Source organism: Oryctolagus cuniculus, chromosome X (assembly GCF_051225735.1).
Source record: "Oryctolagus cuniculus isolate XC-2025 breed Fujian yellow rabbit chromosome X, ASM5122573v1, whole genome shotgun sequence".
In the NCBI taxonomy this organism is placed as follows: Eukaryota; Metazoa; Chordata; class Mammalia; order Lagomorpha; family Leporidae; genus Oryctolagus; species Oryctolagus cuniculus.
Genome location: NC_142888.1, coordinates 130,796,980 through 130,820,374, shown reverse-complemented (window position 1 = coordinate 130,820,374; position 23,395 = coordinate 130,796,980). Strand labels below are relative to the sequence as shown.

General features: G+C 41.8%; 1 pseudogene; it reads left to right on the top strand.

Moving 5' to 3' along the window:
- Positions 1-19,490: 19,490 nt before the first annotated feature.
- Positions 19,491-20,034, top strand: LOC127487630 (large ribosomal subunit protein eL18 pseudogene; annotated as a pseudogene).
- Positions 20,035-23,395: the final 3,361 nt, after the last annotated feature.

Here is a 23,395-nt window from a genome sequence, read left to right as displayed (position 1 = left end):
GTTGATATACATGACAGTAGAAGGAAGGCCTACAACAGGCTTGAGACAAGCAAGGCAATGCATTCTGCATGAGGCAGCCACCAAACTTCTACTCAAACCAAGTTACTCTGTGTTGAAACCAGTGGGATAAGGGGAAAGGTTTCAGACATGGAGTTTCTCTGAGAGAGGCAACAGTGGAATGAGTGGAAAGAAGGATGCAAAACAACATTATTGACAGAAAGGTATGCCTCTTACATTTCCACACATGAAAGCATACAGACACAGAGAGCAAAGTCAGGAAAGAGGCACACCACACTTTGTTTTTTAAAGATTATTTATTTATTTGAATGGCAGAGTTACAGAGAGGTAGAGGCAGAGAAAGAGAGAGGTGTTCCTGCTGGTTCACTCCCAGATGGCTGCAATGACCATCTGACGCCAGGAGCCAGGAGCTTCTTCCAGGTCTCCCATGTGGGTGTAGAGGCCCAAGCACTTGTGCAACCTTCCACTGCTTTCCCAGGCCACAACAGAGAGCTGGATCGGAAGTGGAGCAGCTGGGACCTGAACTGGCGTGTCGCTCCCCCTCTTCGTGGAGGAACAACACAGGACCCTGCGCTGTTCTTTCGTCTGCTCGGCCCTCCCCGGGTTTGCTGCTGGTTCTTCCCGGGTTGGCTACTATCCCTTCCACCTCCGTGGAAGGGCAGTTCCCCCTGGCCACATTCCCCACTTCCGCAGGGGAGCGGCACACCGCCGGCCGGCTCTTCTCGGGGGCTGCACAGGTGTTCCCTTAGATGTTCCCCTTAGATGTTCCTGGTGCATGCCGTCTCTCTCCTCCTTTATAGTCCTCCTCCACCAATCCCAACTTGGCTGCCCACACGCCGAGTACGCTGCTCTCCTCCAATCAGGAGCAAGTCCTACAGTTTATTGGTTGAACTGGAGGCAGCTGTGCGGAAGCTGTTTACTCCTCTCCCAGCGCCATATTGTGGGAGAGCAGATGCATAGAATAAGTCTTAAGTCCAGTAACTCAGTCCAGTCCGGATTGCTCCCCACACTGGCGCCCATATGGGATGCCAGCGCTGCAGGCCGGGACTTCAACCCGCTATAGCACAGTGCCAGCCCCACACCAAACTTTTAATGGTGGTTTTCTCTGTAGATTAGAAGTTTGGAGGTAGCTATGCTGAAATTGGCTTTCTCCTTTTATTTTGTTCTGGAGTTGGATATTTTAGGACAAGCTTGTGTTCATGGGGACCATTGTTGTGGTGTAGTGGGTAAAGCTTCCATCAGTGATGCCGGCATCCCATGTAGGGATGTCTGTTTCTCCCTTTCTCTCTGTAACTCTGACTTTCAAATAAAAAATAAATTTTAAAAAGTGTATTCATGTATGATTTTACATATTAAAATAAAATATTCCTAGGTACTGCTAGGATGACTAATTTTTAAAGAATTATATTTATTTATTTCAAAGTCAGAGTGGTTGGGTGGGGGGAGAGAGGGAGAGAGAATCTTCCATCTGCTGTTTCACTCCCCAGATGGTTGCAACAGCTGGGGTTGGGCCAGGCCGAAGCCAGGAGCCAGGAACTCCATTCAGGTCTGTCATGTGGGAGTAGTGGCCCAAACACTACTGCTGGCTTCCTAGCAGGGAGTTGGAACTGAAGCAGAGCAGCCAAGAGTTGAATGGTGCTTTGATATGCTGGATAAGCCGTTGCTTAACCTGCTGTGTGACAATGCCTGCACCAGGATGGCTATAATTTTATATATAATTAATATATATAACATATAATATATATTATAACATATAATATATATTAATTATATATATATATTTTGACAGAGTGGACAGTGAGAGAGAGAGAGACAGAGAGAAAGGTCTTCCTTTGCTGTTGGTTCACCCTCCAATGGCCGCCGTGGCCGGCACGCTGTGCCCAGCGCACCGCGCTGATCCAATGGCAGGAGCCAGGTACTTATCCTGGTCTCCCATGGGGTGCAGGGCCCAAGCACTTGGGCCATCCTCCACTGCACTCCCTGGCCACAGCAGAGAGCTGGCCTGGAAGAGGGGCAACCGGGACAGAATCCGGTGCCCTGACCGGGACTAGAACCCGGTGTGCCAGCGCCGCTAGGCGGAGGATTAGCCTAGTGAGCCGCGGCGCCGGCCTAATTATATATATTTTTAAAAAGGTAAAATAACAAAGAAAAGACTATGGAACTATGATCTACTGATGGTAGGAATGTAATAGTGCAACCACTTCAATTTCAAAATAGCATACTAGTTCTTCAGAAGGTTATACATAGAGAATTACTGTATAATCCAGCAATTATACTTTTAAAAATATTTATTTATTCATTTGAGAGGTAGAGTTACAGTCAGTGAGAGGGAGAGACAGAGAGAAAGGTCTTCCATCCACCCAAATGGCTGCAATGGCCAGTGCTGGGGAGCCAGGAGCTTCTTCTAGGTGTTCCATGCTGGTACAGGGGACCAAGTACTTGGGCCATCTTCTACTCTTTTCCTAGACCATAGCAGAGAGCTGGATTGGAAAAGGAGCCACTGGGACTAGAACTGGCATCCATATGGGATGCCATTGCCACAAGCAGAGGATTAACCTGCACCACAGTGCCAGCCCCAGCAATTGCACTTTTAGGTATATATCCAAAATAATTGAAAACAAGAACTTGAAAAGATATTTGTCCACCAATGTTTATAACAACGTTATTAATAATAGCCAATTTGTGGAAACTGAGAAGTCCACTAGCAGATGGAAGGATGAACAAAACATGGCCTATATGTACAAAGAAATATTTTTCAGGATTTATTTTAATTTGAAAGGCAGAATGGCAGAGAAAGAGAGAGAGAGAGAGAGAGAGAGAGAGCGAGCTCTTCCATTCCCTAGTTTATTCCCCAAATGAATGCGATAGCCCTGGGCTGGTTCATGCTGAAGCCAGGAGTCTAGGACTCCATCTGAGTCCCTCACATGGGTGTCAGGGACCCAGGCATTTGACCCATCCTCTGCTGCCTTCTCAGGCACATTAGCAAAGAGCTGGATTGGAAGCTGAGCAACCAGGACTCAAACTAGTGCTCTGATATGGGATGCTGGAGTCATAAGTGACAGCTTAACCAGTTGTGCCACAACACCAGCCCCCTGTACAAAGTTTATTATTCACTCATAAAAAGTATGAAATTCTGACACATGCTACAACATGGATGGACCATGAAAACAGTCTTACTGAATAAAACCAGAATCAAAGGATAAATATTATATGATTCTACTTCTATGAAGTACCCAAGATAGTCCAACACATATGGATAAAAACAGTGGAGTAGAGATTACCAGAAGCTGGGATAAGTGGAAAGATGAGTTACTATTTGAGGAAAAACTTGGAGGCAATAAAAAACTCAAAAACAATGAAAAAGTTTTATATATAGTTATGATGTAACATTATACAACAATTGTCTGTTGTCATTGAATGACACACTTGCAAATGGCTAAAATGGTAAAGATTACAGGGGCCAGCACCGTGGCTCACTTGGTTAATCCTCTGCCTGCAGCGCAGGCATCCCATATGGGTGCCGGGTTCGAGTCCCAGTTGCTCCTCTTTCAGTCCAGCTCTCTGCTGTGGCCCAGGAAGGCAGTGGGGGATGGCCCAAGTGCTTGGGCCCCTGCACCCACGTTGGAGACCAGGAAGAAGTACCTGGCTCCTGGCTCCTGGCTCCTGGCTCCTGGCTCCTGGCTTCTGGCTTCGGATCGGCGTAGCTGCGGCCATTTGGGGGGTGAACCAATAGAAGGAATACCTTTCTCTCTGTCTTTCTCTCACTGTATAACTCTACCTGTCAAATAAAAAAAAGATTATGATAGCATATGCACAGACACATAACCACAATTAAAAAAACATGGAACAATCTTAGAGAGAGGGTTTTTATTTGATCAACTCCAGTTGTCCTCTTTCACGAAGGGAAAAAGAAGGGATTCTGGGACCTTTAGAAAGATAGCCTCAGTTTTGTGGATGATGACCTTGTGTGAAACAGCAAGTGCTGTTGGAGTTTCCAGCAGTTGTAATGTAATAAGGAGACATATCAATCTGCTGTCAAAGTTCATAGTCAACCCTCTTTACTTATCATAGCAAGCGGATGCCTAGCACAGTGTCTGGTAGACACCTGATAAACATTGTTGGCTGGATAAATGAGTGAACAAATGAATCTCTATGGCTTCCTAGTAATCTACTTAAAATCACTATCCTGTCATTTTGAGCATCATTTTCAATTATTTGCTGCATAGTAAGAGGCACATGCCTAGAATGCAAATATCTGGTTATCATTAGCATAGGGATAGTGTATTAGTTGGGTCAGGCTAAGTGCTGCATCAAACAATTTGTGCATCTCAGTGAGCTGACTCAACAAAGGATTATTTTTCACTCATTGTTCAAAGCCTGCAGGAGTGGGTTGGGGTGAAGGTTGGCATTGCTAGACACAAGCTATTAGAGACATAGCTTCCTCTTGTCTAGTAGCATCAGGAGCTCTTCTGAACTCAGAGATCTCCACTGGATTTTTTTTGCACCTGGCTGGCAGATGAGTGAAGAAGGATAATGTGAAAAATTACATGTGAAGTTTGAATGGCCAAACCTGCAATACACAGGAGCCTGAACCATCTCCTTTCCTCTCCCTACATGACTTTGGCCAGAACTCAGGCACATGACTACACCTAATCACGTGGGGTTCTTGGAAATATGGACTAGCTGCACACAAAGGAGGAAAAGAAATGGTGTCTAGTGAACATGTAGCTTGATCTATCACAGGAAATGACAGAAACCATAGAAGAATGTAGTAAGCATGCTAAGAGAAGTAGCTCAGGACCAAAATATTGGGAGCTTCAGTGAGACAGAGAAGGGAGACTGAAAATAAGAAACATGACTGCAGAAGACCCAAGAGAATCGAATAGAATCAAAGGGAGTGTGTACCAAAAGAGGCAGTGATCAACTGTGTCAAGTTAGCAAAGGCTGGGAATTTGCCCTTTGGTTTAGCAACATGTAGACCATTGATAACTTTAGCAAGAGCTATTTCTGTGGTCTGGTGGGAGCATAAATAAAATTTTAGAATGGGACAGGCATTTGGCTTAGTGGTTAAGACTCTGTCATCCTTTATTGGATTACCTGGGTTGAGTCCTGGCTCTGGCTTTAAATTCCAGCTTCCTGCTAATGAAGACCCTTAGAGGCAACAATGATGACTCAAGTGGTTAGATCATCCACATTGGAGACCTGGATTGAGTTCATGCTCAGCTTTGGCATGCCCCAACCCCAGCTGTTGTATGCATTTGGGGAGTGATCTAGCAGATGAGAGCTCTCCGTTTTTGACTCTGTCTCTTTCTTAAATAAAAAAAAGCAAAAAAGGGCAGGTGTTGCTGTGGTGGAATGAGGAGGCCATGCCAAGGTGGCCGCTGGCAAGCAAGCGTCAGTTACTCAGCAATGGCTTTGAACCCCACCTGGCGATGGAGCCAGCCTGGCAACAGGCTGTGATTGGATGGCTTTGGAAACTGCCTGGCAACAGGCTGTGATTGGTTGGGGCATAGACCGCCCCTTGACCGGATTGGCTGGTCTTGGCTATATAAGATGTTGTACCAACTGAAATAAACGAGTCTGAGGGCTGCTTGCCTCAAGCTCGCTTTCACCCGACTCCTGGGGTCTGTGTGGTGACTCCACGTCTCTTGCCCCCACCACGCTCCTCCTCTCAGAAATGAATCCACTGCAACATTGTTGAGAAATCAACTATAACATGTTGCGGCATAGCAGGTAAAGTGCCGCCTGTGATGCTGACATCCCATATGGGTGCATCCCATTGTGCTGCAGCTGCTCTACTTCAATCCAGCTCCCTGCTAATGGCTTGGGAAAAGCAGTGGAAAATGGCCCAAATGTTTGGACCCCTGTCACCCCTATGGGAGATCCAGAAGAAACTCCTGAATCCTGGCTTCAGCATGGCCCAGCTCCACTGTTGCAGCCATCTAGGGAGTGAACCAGTGGATGGAAGATTCTCTTTTTCTCTCTAACTCTAACTCGTTTAAAATAAATAAAAAATAAACAAAAAATTTTAAAAGATTTATTTTGTTTATTTAAGAGCAGAGTTAGAGAGAGAGAGAGAGAGAGAGAGGTCTTCCATTCACTAGTCCACTCTACAAATGGCTGCAATGACCAGGCTGGGCCAGGCTGAAGGCAGGAGCCAGGAGTTTCTTCAGGGTCTCCCACATGGGTGCAGGGTCTCAAGCACTTGGGCCATCTTCCATTGCTTTCCCAGGCTGTAGCACAGAGCTGCAATGGAAGAGGAGCAGCCGGGACTCAAACAGGCACCTATTTGGGATGCCAGTGCTGCAGTCTGGGGCTTTAACCCACTGTAACACAGTGCTGACCCCTAAAAAAAGGATACAGTAGCTAGGACTGAAATGAGGATGAAGAAATAGAGGAACATATAAAGAAATTTTTGAGAAATTTGATCACAAAAGATATAGGGTAGTAGCTAGTGAACAAGTAGCAGTAGCATGGGGGAGAATTTTTTTTTTTTAATGAGAGATGCTTCAGAATGTTTGAAGGTTAAATACAAGAACTATAATTAATAAAAAATGTGGTATATGCCTAGGAACAAATAAATAGACTAGGAACAGAAGAAATAGTCTTGAAACAGAGTGATGTGTATATGGCAATTTGGTTAATGGTAGGGAAGGTATTAAAACTGATGTGGAGTAAGGGACTCTTTCTAATACAGACAGGTGTGTATTTATGTGTATGGTCATTTGCATACTCTTTTTCCAAAAAGGTTTTAAAAGAGCTTAAGAAGACACATTTGAGGCTGGTGTTGTGCAGTGGGTTAAGCCACGGCTTGGGACGCCAGCATCTGATATTGGAACGACAGTTCTGAGTCCCAGATTTCTGCTTCTAATCCAGATGCCTGCTACTAATGTGCCAGAGAAAGCAATGGAAGGTTGCCCAAGTGCTTGAGCCCCTGCCACCTGCATGGGAGACCCGGAAGAAGCTCCTGGATCCTGGCTTCTGTTTGACTGTTGCAGCCATTCGAGGACTGAATCAGTGGATGGAAGATCCCTCTCTCTGTCTAACTTTGCCTTTCAAATAAATAAATAAATTTTTTTTGAAGAAAAACACTCTACATGACAGAATAAAACAAGTGCTTAAAGAGGCAGAAAATGACATGTTGGGACAATGAAGTGAAGCATGCATTTATATTTTATAACTTTAAATATCTCTTTGATACAGACTGCTTTAAACATCAATACCAAGCTGATTTACATATCTTGATCAATTAGTGCTGTGATCTATTAGATAATCCTGTTTATATAACTCACTCTGCAGTGTCACTTTTCAGGCTGAGACTGACATTTATTCTGGACATTGCTCTGAAAAATCATGCGGTTCTTGTTCTTTGCTTCAGTTATTGTGCAACAGCCTCTAACCACAAGCAATAAAACCTGACATGAACGTTAGGCAGGCACTGACTGTTCTGGCCTCAGAAAGATCTTCTATCAGACAACAAGCTCAGTTTCATTTCTGTATAATCATACCTTGCTCCTGACCCCCAGTGGCATCCCATGAGCCATCCTTTGAAGCATTTAGTTTGAACTGTTTCTTCTGAGGTGTTTGAATGCCCTAAGCCTTTGCACATGTTTATGTCTACAATGGCATCTGAGTGCCCTCTCCTCTCAGCTGACTCCTTCTTATTGTATAGGATCCAGCGTAGGGGTGTCTTGTCATACTTCTCCAGGCCAGTTCTGTTCTTCTTTAGTGTTGCCCTAGCCCAGGTCCCTTCTGCCATTGCTCTTGTCTTACTGGGTTAGAAAGGTCATGGAAACCTTGTAAGTGAAGACTGGGGCTTTCTAGCTACAAACACAATTACCAGATAGTTACATGGGAGCATACATTTGTTAATGTTCCCATCTAGGTGAGCACTTAAGATCTATAAAATTTATTGTATGTACATTATATGCTGATATGGTACTGCTAACCTAAAACATTAAAATATGTTTAAATTTTATTTCTAATCGACACATAATAATTACATATATTTATGGGATGTGAGGGGATATTCCAGTACATGTATACACTGCATAATAATCAAATCAAGATATTTAGCTTATCTGTCACTTCATACACTTATATTTCTAAAAAAATTTTTAACAAGAAAAAAAAGTGTTTAACTGCCTGCAGTTGCTTTTGTGTGTGTGTATACTTTCTGGGTGAATAGCTTAAGACACCTGGCTGCCTTAGGGATGAAAGGAGTCAGAGAGAGAGATGATGAATGGCTCCTCTGTGTGAGGACAACATAATCTGGGATCTTATGGTACAGCTGCTTTGACACTGAAGGAAGGGATTTTCTCCTGGTAATGAAGGATTGGGGACCCCTTGTAGTTGCTGCTTTCATTTGTGACACTTTTCAAAAGCCTCTAATATCTGCTCTTTTGTTTGGTTTTCAGGGCAAAAAATACCAATATGGCCCCAGGGTCCCTCTGTCAAGGGCTACAGCTTGCCGTAACAGCACCAATGGAAACATCTGAGATAAAGGTGTGGGCAAGGCTGCTTTCTCTCGAAGTGCCTCTCCTTGGTTTTCAGGTGACCCTCTTCTCCCTGTGTCCTCATGTGGTATTCTCTGCGTGTCTCTGCTGCTCTAATCTCCTCTTCTCAGAAGGTCATAAATTAGATTGGATCAAGGCCTAGCCTAATGACCTTATTTTAAGGGCCCTATCTCCAAATACAATCACACTCTGAAGTATAGGGCATTACAACTTCAACATATGAATGTGGTGGAGAGGGAGTATATTCAGCTCATACCTGTTGCCCTAGTTAGGAGCCTAGGCAGAAAGAAGTAGACACCCTCTTCAGGGTTTCCTACCACATAGCATCACTTGCCAGGGCCTCGTTATTGCCACCTCCTCAGCCCTTATTCCAATTGTGTTTTCTTAATGCTTTCCATCTTCCCTCTGACATTGGGAGCTCCTTCAAGCCTTGCTTTCTTGAGTTCTTAGTTCAACACCTAGAACAAGTGAGGGAACTGACTCAGTTGCTAAGGACAAACACAGTGTATGCTTTCCCTAAGGTGTGCTTTCCAGCTAGTGAGCTTGGATCAGTCTTCTTTGTAATATAGGTATTCAAACAAGGACTGCCTGCATAATTTGTAGGGTCCGGTGCAAAATAAAAATTTGGAAATCCTTGTTTCAAGTCACTAACAGCACAGTACTAAATCAAGCCTGAAGAGCCCTTCTAGGCATGAGAGCCTGGCTGCACACTCAAGAGAACAGTGTTGTTTTTGATTTTGGGCCTTCTCATGAAAACACAAACTTAAGAAACAGCCAAAGGCTGGACTTAAAGAAGGTTGAGAAGCTTCCTAAAGTCTAGCATCTTTAAGCATTTAATTTGAACTGGACTTCTGGCATATCTTGGGCTCATTTGCACTGTTTTTGCTGAGTTTGTTTTCCCACAATGCCCTCCTCATCCCCTGCTCAGGATTCCCTCACCCAGTGTGTAGCCCCCTTTCACTTGGCTATGGGCCTGGGTTCCCTGAAAGGATCAGAACCAACGGGAACTATCTATCCCCTGGGGCTCAGACTCTCAGCTGAGCTCAAGCCTCTGCCCTGGAGCTAGAGCTGACTTGCTCATCTGGCAGCCTGGGAAATCCCAGTGTTCCCTAGCAACAAGACCCATTCAGAGCCGTTGCTAGGGAAACCCTGGGATTTCCATAGCTACCAAGAGCACACTGCACATCTCTGCTTCCACAGCTGAATATATCTGGTGTCAGCAGAAGTGGGGGAAGGGAGCTGATCTGCTGCTGCCAAGAGGAATGGATCTGGCTTCTCTAAATCTCATCACCTAAATCTCATCCAAGGAGGGGAAAACAGGTCACCATGGTGGGCTCAGGCCTCAAGGCTGAACAGGGATAGTCCCACCTCACAGACAAACCTCCAAGACATGGATGGTTAATTTCAAGTTATGTGGGCTTCTGACCTGTGCCTGATATCACTGGCACATAAAGCAGCACTGTATTTACATATCCATGTGCCCTCTTACCCCTAGATGCTAGGACCTTCCTGGAGTCAGGGGCTGAGTCTGTGTCATGGGCTGCTGTGTCTTCAGAGCCCAGAACAGGGCAGGGCTTCTGAACCTTTGCCTTACTTGTCTGCGAAAACCTGTGGGACCTCACTCAGAATAACATTTTTCAATGCATGAAATAAAATAGTGGGAATACAAAGAAAAGCAATTTTATTGAAATACAGTTATCAAAACATTTTAAAAGCACAATTATAATATCATAAAATACATATGCATATTCATTAATGCATGAAATAGTAAAATTGAGTAGCATGTCTAATAACTACTATAATTTGGAAAAAGTGACAAGTGTGGAGGATATTTGGAGAGAGCTGCTGCCACAATTAATGTGACATGAAAATACCATGGATTTTTCTTGGTGACAAAGTCACAGGTACTGCTAATCTTCCTGTGGTTGGTTGCTGTCATTCATTATCCACATTAAATTTCAGTTAAAGGTTAGTGAAAATAAAGAAGTATTATTCTACCATCTAATACCACAGACTCCCTAAATATTTTGGAGTTTGTGGACTATGGGCTTGAACCATGCATGAATGCACTATGCATGAATGAATGAATTCATGACCAGGGTCCTTGAGCAAGTGATAGATTCAGAAAGGGGAAGGGATTATCCTTGTTATCCTCAACCACCCTGCGCTTTGTTACTTTTTTTAAGAGCTGAGAACTTTTAACAAATATTGTTGAGACAACTGGATATCCGGATGCAAAGTGGCAAATGTTAGACCCTCACCTTGCACCACATACAAAAATTCACTCAAAGTGGATCAAAGACCTAACTGTAAACCTAAATGTATAAAGCATTTAGGAGAAAAACACAGGATAAAACTTCATGGTGTGGGATGTCACGATAATTTCTTGGATAGGGCACCAAAACTACAAGCAACAAAAGGACAAACAGAGAAACAGGACTACAGAAAGTAAAAATTTCACATCAAAGGAAACACTTGTAGAATGAAAAGCTAACCCACCGAATGGGAGAAAGTATTTACAATTCATATATCAGACAAGGGGTTATTTTCTTTCTTTTAAAGATTTATTTAATTATTTGAAAGTTAGAGTTACACACAGAGAGAAGGAGAAGCAGAGAGAGAGAGAGAGAGGGAGTCTTCCATTCGCTGGTTCACTCTACAATTGGCTGCAATGGCTGGAGCTGCGCCAATCTGAAACCAGGAGCCAGGAGCTTCTTCCTGGTCTCCCACGTGGGTGCAGTGGCCAAGGAATTGGGTCATCTTCCACTGCTTTCTCAGGCCATAGCAGAGAGCTGGATCAGAAGTGGAGCAGCCAGAACTTGAACCAGCACCCATATGGGATGCCGGCACTGCAGGTGGCGGCTTTACCTGCTATGCCATAGCGCCAGCCCCAAGGGGTTATTTTATAGAATATATAAAAAACTTTTACAACGGAATAAAAAACACAACTCTATCAAAAAATGGGCAAACAACTTGAGTAGATATTTCTCTAACGAAAATATTCAAGTGGGCAAAAAACACGTGAAAGAATGCACAACGTCATCAAATATTAGGGAAACAAAAATCAAAACTACTGTAAGATACCACCTCACACTCATTAAGGTGACTACCACTAAATCAGAAAATAACAAGTTTTGATGAGGATGTGGAGAAATTGGAACCCAGGTGTACTATAAGATGTTGCTACTGCTGTGGAAGACAGATGGAGGTTTCTAAAAAAGTTAAACATAGAATTACTGTAGGATTCAGCACTCCCATTTCTGGGTATTTATTCAAAGGAATGGAAAGTAGACTAAAGAGATATTTGCACGCTCATGTTCAGAGCACATTATTCACAAATAGCTTAGAGTTGGAAACAACCCATGTTGTAACATATGCCAGTATTTCCTTATGCTAAGAGAACTAAACAAGTCATAAAAGGAAAAATACAGTATAGTCCCACTCACGTGAAGTCCATTGAGTAATCAAACTCATCCAGACAGATAGTAGCATGGTAGTTGCCAGGGGCTGGGTCTGGGAATAGGGAGCTGTTTAATAGGGAAGGATGAGAGGTGATGGGTGCACATTATGAATTCATTTATTCCCATTGAACTGTATACTTAAAATGGTTAAGATAGTAAATTTTATGTTATGTGTATATTAGCCACCAAAATTAAAAACAAAACAAGGAGCAGGAAGAATTCTGGCTTAAAAATGCCTTATCAGGGAGAAAGCTGCCCAAGACTCCTGGCAGGGAACTTACAGGGAATCAACAACCTCCTTGTGTGGTCCTGCAATTTGAGGATGAATTAGCTAGTATTCATGGGCATTGCCCCACAACCCCACAAAGGAGCCAGAGGTGATGGGGGCTTGGTATGCCTCAGCTCCTGGACAGGGCAACCTTCACTGGCCACAGAAGCTTAAGATAAAGTATCCATAGGGATCCTTTTATTGCAAAAAGGAAATGGGGGTGGTCCTGAGCCTCAGATGGCAAGCCCATTAGGGAGAATGGCAGGAGGCAAGGCTAGATAGGAGGCCGAGGTCCCTTGTGGACCATGGAAAGGATTTTGGACTTGATCCTAAGGAAAGTGGGGAGCCATGGGAAGATTTGACAGGGGATTTCTCCTTAGAAAACATGGAGACCAGAAAAGTGGTATGAGCTTTTTCAAATATAGAAAGTGTCCTAAATACACCACTTGAAAAATAGACTGGAAGAGCAGAGTTAAAAACTGTTCCAACTACATGGTTTCCATAAGAAACTCACTTCAAATATAACAGTGTAAGTACATTGAAAGTAAGAACAAATGTTCATAGTACTCTTATTTTTAATAGTTAAAAATTGGAAATAACCAAAATATCACTTGATAAATGAATGATTCAACAACCTGTGATAGTACCATGGACTAGTCTTCAGCAATCAAAGTGAGTAAACTATTTATCCATACAACTTACAAGACCCCAACAGCATTATTCTGAATGAAAACATACAATCTCAAAAGATCTCATACTGTATGATTCCATATATACAACATTCTTCAAGTAACAGAGTTATAGGAATGGGAAACACAACTGATATTCAGAGGTTATGAATTTTGTGAGGAGGAGGATGAATATAATTATAAAGGGGTAGCACAAAAGAAGTCTTTGTAGCTGGAATAGTTCTCTATCTTGATTGAGTGTTGATTTGTATCTTGTTATGTCCACTCAACAAACTTGCATTTCTGATAAATTAACCGAACTATATAAACGCATTGCATCAATATCAGTTTCCTGGGTTTGATAGGATGTTTTAGTAACCACTGGTGAAATTAGATGAAAGATACTTAGGGCTTCTCTATTGTGTTTGTACTTCCTTGAATCTATAATAGTTTCAAAATAAAATGTTTTTTAAAAGAAAATGCAGGCTTCCATTGTTGACAACATATTTAAAAAGATACTCTGAACAAATGTAATTACAGAAACAACAAAAGTGCTGAGTAAATGAATCAAATCTGTAGAAAATACATCATTCCATGGCTGGCATTGTGGCACAGCGAGTTAAGCTGCTGTTTGCAGTGCTGGCATCCTATATGAGGACTAGTTTAAATCCTAGCTGCTCCACTGCTTATCCAGCTCTCTGCCTATGTGCCTGGGAGAAGCAGTGGAAGATGGCTTAAGTGTTTGGGTCCCTTTACCCATGTGGAAGACCAGGATGGAGTTCTGGCTCCTAACTTTGGTCTGGCCCTGCCCTGGCTATGGCAACCATTTGGGGAGTGAACCAGCAGATGGAAAATCTCTTTCTCTGTGTCTGTCTCTGTCTCTACCTATCTCTGTCACTCTTCTTTTCAAATAAATAAAATAAACAAATCTTTCAAAAATGCATTACTCATTGGCATTAAAGTATGAAATTCACAGGCTTCATGAATAAAATGATAGAATCCTGGGAAGTGAGAGAGTGTCAATGTCATCTTTTATTCTTAGAGTTTCTGGAAAATCTTTAAGTATTGAGCTTTCACTGCGTCATGAAATACAGAGTACAAAAGGTGAAGCCTAGAGTCTATTCAAGGTGGAAAGTCCAATGGGAGATTAAAAGAGGTCTAATAGAAGATTACCTGCTTGGGAACTTTTTTCCTCCAAAGAAACCTTTTATTTAATGAGTACAAATTTCAAAAGTACAACTTTAGGAATATAGTGATTCTTCCCATCATACTCACCGTCCCACCCCCACTCCCACCCCACCTCCTCCTCTCTCTTCCATTTCCTGTCCCATTCTCCATTAAGATTCATCTTCAATTAACTTTATGCATAGGAGAGCAACTCTATACTAATTAAAGATTTCAATAATTTGCACACACACACACACACACACATAAACTGAGAACAAGTTTTATAGTTAATTCTCTTAATACTGAGGACAGAAGTCCTACATGAGAAGTGACTCCTGTTGTTGATTTAACAATTAACACTTTTATGTATGACATCAGTGATCACCCAAGGCTCTTGACATGAGCTGCCAAGGCTATGGAAGCCTTTGTATCCACAATCTCCATCAGTATTTGGACAAGGCCATAAGCAAAGTGGAAGTTCTCTCCTCCCTTCAGAGAAAAGTACATCCTTCTTTGATGGCCACTTCTTTCCACTGAAATATTGCTCACAGAGATCCTTCACATAGGACATTTTTTTTTTGCCACAGTGACTTGGTTTTCCATGCCTGAAATGCTCTCATGGGCTTTTCAGCCAGACCAGAATGCCCTAAGGGCTGATTCTGAGGTCAGAGTGCTGTTTAGATCTGTTTGGGAACTTGCTACACTATCAGATAGATGAGATGGCAAAGGAACTTGCTCATTATGGCCTTTGTATTAGTTGGAAGGAAAAATGACACCTTGAAAAGCACATTTAATATTTTTAAATTATATGTTTTATGAGATAATAATATATATATTACTATAGACTATCTAAAGAACTCTCACAACTCAAAGATAAATTGAAAGTTGGGCAGAATATTTGAATAGACATTTTATCACAGAAGACATAAATAGCCAATAAGCACAACAAAATAAGTTCAACCTGGTTAGTCATTAGGGAAATACAAATCAAAACCATGGTCAAATACCACTTCATATCCACTAAGATGGCTAGAGTCTAAGACAGATAATAGCAGGTGTTGGTGAGGATGTGGAGAAATTGGGATCATCATACTTTGCTGGTGGGACTGTTAAATGGTTCAACCACTTTACCATTTTGGCAGTTGTTAAAAAAATTACATTCAGTAGTTATTTCATCTAGCAATTCCAGGTATAAATCAAAGAAAAATGCAAGCATATGTCTACACATAAAGTTGTCTACAAATGTTTATAGCAGTACTATTCACAACATCTAAAAAGTGGAAACAACCTAAATGTTCACCAATGGATGAGGAGATAAATAAGGTTTGGTATATCCAAATAATGGAATATTATTTAGCTCTAAAATCAATGCAGTTGTGGTATATGCTACAATATGAATAAAGCTTCAAAACATTATGCTAAAGGAAAGAAGTCATTCACAAGATGCCGCAAGAGGTCTAGAATAGGCAAACTTAAACAGACATGAAGTAGACAAATGATAGCTTAGGATGAGAGGAAATGGAGAGTGAATGCTAATGGGTCCAGGGTTTCTCATTGGGATGATAGAAATATAAAATGGATGATGGTGATGTCATACAACAATGTGGACCTACTAAAAACACTAAATTGTACAGTTTAGATATTTGAATTGTATCTTAACAAGGATGCTTTTTAGAATCATAAATATTTTATTATAACCCTAAAATCATTATAATTTTAAAAATCATACACAATTTCTATTATAATTCTAATAATATAACGGGTGTGCTAGTACATTGTCTCTATTTAAAAAACCTCAAAACTATCAAAAATTAACTCTGAAAAAAGACTTTTCAGGCAGGAAGGGGAAGTTTGCTCAAGCAGCCCTAACACTCTCTTCTTGTGTTCTCCTATTCCTTTGGGACTCTCTTGGCTCAGGAACTCCAGGGATATGCTAGTCTCTCACATTGTGTCAAAAGTATAGCTAAAAACTCAAAAAGGGTGTTTTTAATTTTTTAAAATTTATTTGACAGAAAGAGTTAGACAGTGTGTGTGCGTGAGAGAGAGAGAGAGAGAGACAGAGACAGAGACAGAGACAGAGAGAAAGGTCTTCCTTCCACTGGTTCACCCCCTAAATGGCTGCCACAGCTGGAGCTATGCTGATCCGAAGCCAGGAGCCAGGTGCTTCCTCCAGGTCTCCCATGTGGGTACAGGGCCCAAGCACTTGGGTCATCCTCCACTGCCTTCCTGGGCCACAGCAGAGAGCTGGACTGGAAGAGGAGCAACTGGAACTAGAACCCGGTGCCCGTATGGGATGCCAGTGCCACAGGCGGAGGATTAACCAAGTGAGCCAAGGCGCTGGCCCCGGGTGTTTTAAAAAATCAAGCTGAAGCATAAAATGAGAAGATATGATGCCATTCATATAAATTGATGGGTGCTTGGGTATGTTAGAAACTCATCATCAGTTTAATTACATGATATTTATCTCCATCGATGGCCTCATTTTGTGAACAGGTCTGCCTGTCCCCAAGATAGTAGTATATGCAGGGGCTTTGGTAGTGGCTCTAAGTTCCCCCAAGCCCACAATGCTCATTTGAGGAAAATGATACTCAAGGAAAGGATGGCATTCATTACTTAGTGAGTTGGTGACAGAGCAGGAACTAGAGTGTGATTCTCCTAACCTCTTATCCAAAGAAGTCTCTTACAAGTTTTTATTCACATTCTTATGTCCTTCTCTTTCCCCTTCATTTCCTTTCCATCTTCTCAAAAAGAGGTCATTTCTTTTTGCTATTTTCCTCTATGGTTTTTTTTTTGTTTGAGTAATTCATAATTTCTTTTTTTTTAATCTTTTATTTAATGAATATAAATTTCCAAAGTACGACTCATGTGTTACAATGGCTTCCCCCCCCATACCGTCCCTCCCACCCACAACCCTCCCCTTTCCCACTCCCTCTCCCCTTCCATTCACATCAGGATTCATTTTCGATTATCTTAATATACAGAAGATCAGCTTAGTATACCTTAAGTAAGTATTTCAACAGTTTGCTCCCACACAGAAACATAAAATGAAAAATAATAGATGATTTTTTTTAAATGATGATGAAATCTGATCAGACCTATTGTCATGTTTAATCCCAGTGAGAGTCAAGTTGGGAATTGATAATTTCTTTCTTTTTTTTTTTTTTTTTTTTTTTTTTTACAGAAGATCAGTTTAGTGTACATTAAGTAAAGATTTCAGTCGTTTGCACCCCCATAGAAACACAAAGTGAAATATACTGTTTGAGTACTCGTTATAGCATTAAGCCTCAGTGTACAGCACGTTAAGGACAGAGATCCTACATGAGGAGTATCTGCTAACACCAACCGATAGAATAAATAAAGGGGAGAGTGATCCAACATGGGAAGTGAGATACTCAGCAGACTCATAGAATGGCGGATGTCCTAAATAGCACTCTGGCCTCAGAATCAGCCCTAAAGGCACTCGGATCTGGCTGAAAAGCCCATGAGAGTATTTCAGGCATGGAAAGCCAAGACACTCTGGCAAAAAGATCTCTGTGAGTGAGATCCCAGTGGAAAGAACAGGTCTTCAAAGAGGGAGGTGCCTTTCTCTGAAGGGAGGAGAGAACCTCCACTTTGACTATGACCGTGTCTAAACAAGATAAGAGTCGGAGAACTCAAGGGGCTTCCATAGCCTTGGAAACTCATAACTGGTGCATAGGGAGATTACTGATGCCATAAACAGGAGTGTCAATTGGTAAAGTCAACAACAGGAGTCACTGTGCACTTCCTCTATGGTTTTTTAAAAAAATTTTATTTAAGTTATACAAGTTTCATATATTTCATATATACAGATTTAGTAACATAGTAGCACTCCCATCCCAACCTCCCTCCTGCCCACATTGCAACCCTTCCTCCCTCTCTCTTTCATTCTTACTCTTAATTTTTACAGTGATCTATTTTCAGTATACTTAATGTTCATATAGTTAACCCTACTCTAAGTAAGTGAATTCAACAAATAGTATGAAGAGAAAGAAAACATAACAAAACAAAGCACTGTTCCTTAATGGGAGCCCTTGTCTCTTCCATGGTTCTTTTTTAAAAAATTGTCTTCCTTTCCTTCCTACATATTTCATATTATTTTTGTCCTCTTTACTTTTTTAAAAACAGGGCTGCTATTTACTTAGAGGGGGATTTCAATCTTTTTTATAGTAGACTGTAAATAAGGGTCAGTGTAGCCCTTCAACCCACCATTATTTCTCACAATGTCAGGCTCATCCTTTGGGGTTGCTTTATGCACATCTCAGGCTGTAAGGAATGTAGATCTGGAAGGGGGTCAGGGGAAGGCTGTCACACAGGCATGTGGGTGACAGTGGGTTGGGGAAATTGCTATTCCACACAGGCCTGAGGCCCTGGCTGTGCACCTTCTAGCCGACAGCCTTGGTTTCTCAATATCCTTTCCCCCTCTCCTCAGTGCCACTTAGTATCTTTATATTCAAAGTGGGAAGTATGTATTTAAGTCATTCTGAGCTTTCTAAAAAAACGTAAATATAATTAAATCATTCTGTACGGTACTTGGACCAAGGACTTTTTTTTTTTTTTGCTCCTTAATAGCCTATTTTATATCTGCAGCCCTTGTTTCTGATTATTTAGAAGTTGACACACGTCTCGCTTTTGGAATGAGGAAGAGAAGAGTACTGGGCAGCAATGTCGCTTGAGGGAGTGTAGAAACTCATTAATTAACGCCTGGATCATATCTTTCTACAGTGCAGATTGTCCCAGGTAGGCAAATGATGCCTTAGGTAGGGGTAAGAGCTCTTCAGCAGTAGCAGTCTCCACAGTTTGGGGTTTGTATGGCCTCTTCAGAAAACCATGTCTAGGCTAGCTGTACAGTTCTGACTTTCATGCTATCTTTCTGCTCTCTTGAGATTCTCACTTTCCCTTTCACAGCACTTCTGGAATACTGCTAAGTCAGGTTTCTGTATTTTAAATAGAATCTCAGCAGAGACCAACAACTCCAGAAACTCTCTTACAAACAAAGGGATTGCTTCTCCTTTCTGTTTTCCCAATGTTTCTATATAGCTCATCTGTTTTCTGCTTTCATGATGGATAGTCTAGTGATTGATCTTTCCTCCTCTTTCTTGTGGCTCTTTTCTTCCCACAGTTTCACCTGGAGGCTGACCAAAGTGTAGGCTATGGCTGCAGTGGGTCTTGAATGGATGGGAAAGGAATACTCCAGATATCTTGCTTAGTCAAATACCAGGCATGATCTTGCCTCCTTCCACCCCATCAAACTTCTTGGCTACCAGTCAGAATCTGGCATACAGTAAGCTCTGGGAAATATGGTCCTTCGTTTCCAATCTGGTGCAAAGAACCAATCAGGCTTTCTAGACTTCATTCAGCAGGAAGCATCACCATGGGAGTTGATATCTGCCACAAGCACTTCAAAGTTGGGTGCAAGCAGCCCAAGAGCCAGGTCATTTCCTTAAAGTATTAGTCAAACTCTATGGGTTTCTGTGCAGACAAGCCAACTGTGCCTTCAACAAAGTTGTGCCAAAGAGGTTGTTAAGTTGCACTAAATAATCACTTTTCTCTCTTCCAGAATATTTGGAAGATGAAGCTTCCTGGCTGGGTAAACAAAACAGTAATGATTGTGGGAACCATAATGGACGGCATTGGGTTCAGGAGGTACCCAAAATGAAAGTGTGTGCTCATCTGCCTTCAATTACATCCTTAAGGTCAGGAGTAAGATCCTTGCTTTTCACCAGCTGGCCCTAGACTCCTCCGAGGCCTGTGGTACTATCCTGCTCTCTGCTCTTTCCAAGGCCCAGGAGGTATACTGGCATTTTCAAAAGGTTCCGGGAACCCTGCACAGCCACACCAAATCCTATGTCCACCCCAAGATCCAGAAGTTTGAGTATACCAGAGGTCAAAGGGCCAGCTATGGCTACAAAAAATAACCCTATTCCCCTTCCTGATTCCAGTTTTCTGCCAATGCTCACCTTGGGAGGCAGTAGATGATGGCTCAAGAAATTGGGTCCCTTCCATCCATGTGAGAGACCTGAATTGAGTTCCTGGGTTCTGGCTTCACCTTGGCCCAGCTCTGGCCATTGCAGAGATTCAAGGAGTGATCCAGTGACTGGGAAATATTTAGTTCACTCTCCTTCTTTTTCTCTCAAATAAATAGAAAACATTCTGGACACTGAAAAGACAAAGAATCTATCAGAACACCAGTCTCAGCTTATCAGTATCTAAGGTCTTACATTGAATGAGCAGGCCCCTGGCTTGCCAACCCATGGCTTTTTCAATGGGTGAGACACTTGGCACCAGTAAGAACCTCTGACAGTGTGGGTGCAGTCGTGGGAAGATGTGGAGCTCACTTGCTTACTTGGTATCTTGTGGGCCTTTTTACATCTGTCAATACGAGAGGGTGCCAAGGAAAACGCCAAAGAAATTATACCAAGTTCAACGAGATTGCATGATGCAAGGTCAACAAGCAAACATTAAGCATATTTACATACAACCTTAAAAGAACAATTAGAAATCAAAATTTATAAAATTTCAATATCTATAAAATATAATATTTAAATATAAATTTAACAAAATATGCATAAAATTTATATGCTGAAAACAACAAAATGCTGATGGAAGAAATCAAATAAGAGCTACGTAAATAATAAGTAATTGGAAAGATGCACTGTGCTAGTGAAATGGTAGATTCAACATGGTGAAGATATCAGTTCTTACTTAATTGATCTATACATCGAAAACAATGTCAATCAAAATGATACCACAATCTTTTATAGAGTAAATGGATTGCTTCAAAAAGATTATGGAGAGAGACATGAATTAGAATGGAAAAAATTTATGAGACTCTGATGAACATAGATCAAAAAATAACCTCCATTAAATATTAACAAATCAAATTCAACAGAACATTAAAAGTATTGTACACCATGATTAAATGGGATTTATCCCTGGGATACAAGGATAGTTTAACATATACAAACCAATGAATGTGATGTGCTATGTTAATAGAATGAAGAACAAAAATCGTATGATCATCTTAATAGATATGAGATCTAAAGAAGTTAAACTCATAGAAATAGAGAGCAGGGAATCTCTAGGCTGCTAAGGGATGAAGGTTAGGAGGAATGGGAAGATTTTGACCTATGATACCAAATTACAGTTATAAAATGAAGAAAATCTGGAGATCCAATATACAGCATGGTTAATTATAGTCAATAATAGCATATAACAGGCAGGCATTATGGCCTTGTGATGCAGAGGGTTAAACCACAGCCTGGGATTGCCTGCATTCCATATCAGAGTGTTGGATGGAATTTTGGCTCCTCTGTTTCCTATGCCACAGGTGATGCCCCACATGCTTGGGACACTGTCACCCATGTGAGATCCAGATGGGGTTCCAGGATCCTGGTTTCAGTCTGGACTAGCAGTGGCTGTTTGTGGGCATGAAAAGTGGTATAATCACTGTGGAAAGTGCTTGGACTCCTGCACCCACGTGGGAGACCTGGAAGAAGTTCTTCACTCCTGATGTCAACCTGGCCTAGCTCTGGTTTTGTGGCCATTTAGGGAGTGAACCAGTAGATGGAAGATTCTCTCTCTCTCCCTCTTCCTCTCCCTCTGTCTTTGTCTCTGTAATTCTAGCTTATAAATAGATATAAAAAATGAGTGGTTAGGAATCATTAAAAAACTTATGTTCACAAAAATCAAATACAGGATGATTTATAGAAGCTTTATTGATATTTTGCAAAATTTGGAAACAACCCAAATATCTTTCCATGTGTGATGGATAAATAAAGAGTGGTATGTCCATACAATGGCAGAGTCTTCAACAATGTGTATGAAACTCAAAGGCATTTTGCTGGAAAATGTATTGGTAATGAAAAACAGAAGTGGTCATGACAATTGTACAATTATAGTCTTTGTTTCTATAACTGGTCATGCATCATAGCTGGTATTTTGAACTACCTCCTTTTACTACCTTGTATCTATTCCCTTTACCTTCAGCAAAGCACCTCAGCTGCTTATGATTCTTTAGCTGATGAATTCACCCAAACCTACCTACCTACCTACCTTTCTTTCTTTCTTTCTTTCTTTCTTTCTTTCTTTCTTTCTTTCTTTCTTGATTTTTTGACAGGCAGAGTGGACAGTGAGAGAGAGAGACAGAGAGAAAGGTCTTCCTTTGCCGTTGGTTCACCCTCCAATGGCTGCCGCGGCTGGTGCGCTGTGGCCGGCGCACCACGCTGATCCGATGGCAGGAGCCAGGTACTTATCCTGGTCTCCCATGGTGTGCAGGGCCCAAGGACCTGGGCCATCCTCCACTGCACTCCCTGGCCACAGCAGAGAGCTGGCCTGGAAGAGGGGCAACCATGACAGAATCCGGCACCCCGACCGGGACTAGAACCTGGTGTGCCAGCGCTGCAAGGCGGAGGATTAGCCTAGTGAGCCGCGGTGCCGGCTCCAAACCTTCTTTCTTAAATAGTCTGTGCTATGCATAATTCTGCCTGGGTTGGGTTGTTGTAGTGGCCCATTGTTCATAATAACAGGACATGGCAATACTAAGAGATGTCCTATGAGCATCCCTTTCTTATTTCCTTAACATGAAACATAATACATGCTGACTTTATATCAGCATTTTGATATTATTAATTTTACACAATATTATTTAGGTTATGGGATATCAGGAGAACAGGAACACCCTTCAAAGACTTTACCTCCTTTTCTTGGAAAGGGATTCGTATGTTTTTGCCTGTATACAGTGTATCATGTTGGGCAGAATTATGATCTTATTATTATTGTATTTAGTTGCACATTAAGTATGGTCTCGGGAGCTATTTTTGGGTGTCAAATTGAGAAGAGTGTGGGCTTAAGATGGATAATTTTATATCAACTTGACTGAACTAAGGGATACTTCCACAGCTGGCAAAACCTTACTCCTGTGTGCCTGTGTGAATGTTTTGGCAAGAGATTAAAATTTGAATCAGAAGATTGGACAAAAGGTCACATTCACCCATGTGGCTGGACATCATATAACCCATTGATGGCCTGAGCAGAATATTCTCATCTGCCCTTAGACACTGAAACTCCTGGTTCTCAGGTCTTCAGACTCTAGGACTTAAACCAGTGACTTTCCCCCTTGCCTCCTCTCCTTGCCTGGTTCTGTTTGTCTGGAGAACTCTAATACAAGTGTATAGTCCACTATTTACACAACACTCTTTTTTTTTTCTTTAAAGATTTATTTATTTGAAAGTCAGAGTTACACAGAGAGGCAGAGAGAGAGAGAGGGAGAGAGAGGTC